We start from the raw sequence: 228 nt of genomic DNA, 5'->3' as shown, positions 1-228 counted from the left end.
TATAGACATATCACCTGATGAATGATGTCACTCACAAGGTAGAGACAGGTTCAATCAATCCCAATGGCAATAATTTGTTTATGTTTATGTTTATGCTTTTGTATTTATTTCAAATGTGTGACAACAAACATAAATAACAAAGAAAACAAGAAAATAGGCAAGGAAAAGAAAAAACAAAACCGAAAATATAATGGTAAATCCTTGACAAAAACATGCTAATGTTAGGCT

Source organism: Poromitra crassiceps (assembly GCF_964638095.1).
Source record: "Poromitra crassiceps genome assembly, chromosome: 5".
Lineage (NCBI taxonomy): Eukaryota > Metazoa > Chordata > Actinopteri > Beryciformes > Melamphaidae > Poromitra > Poromitra crassiceps.
Note: the sequence above shows the minus strand (reverse complement) of the source record.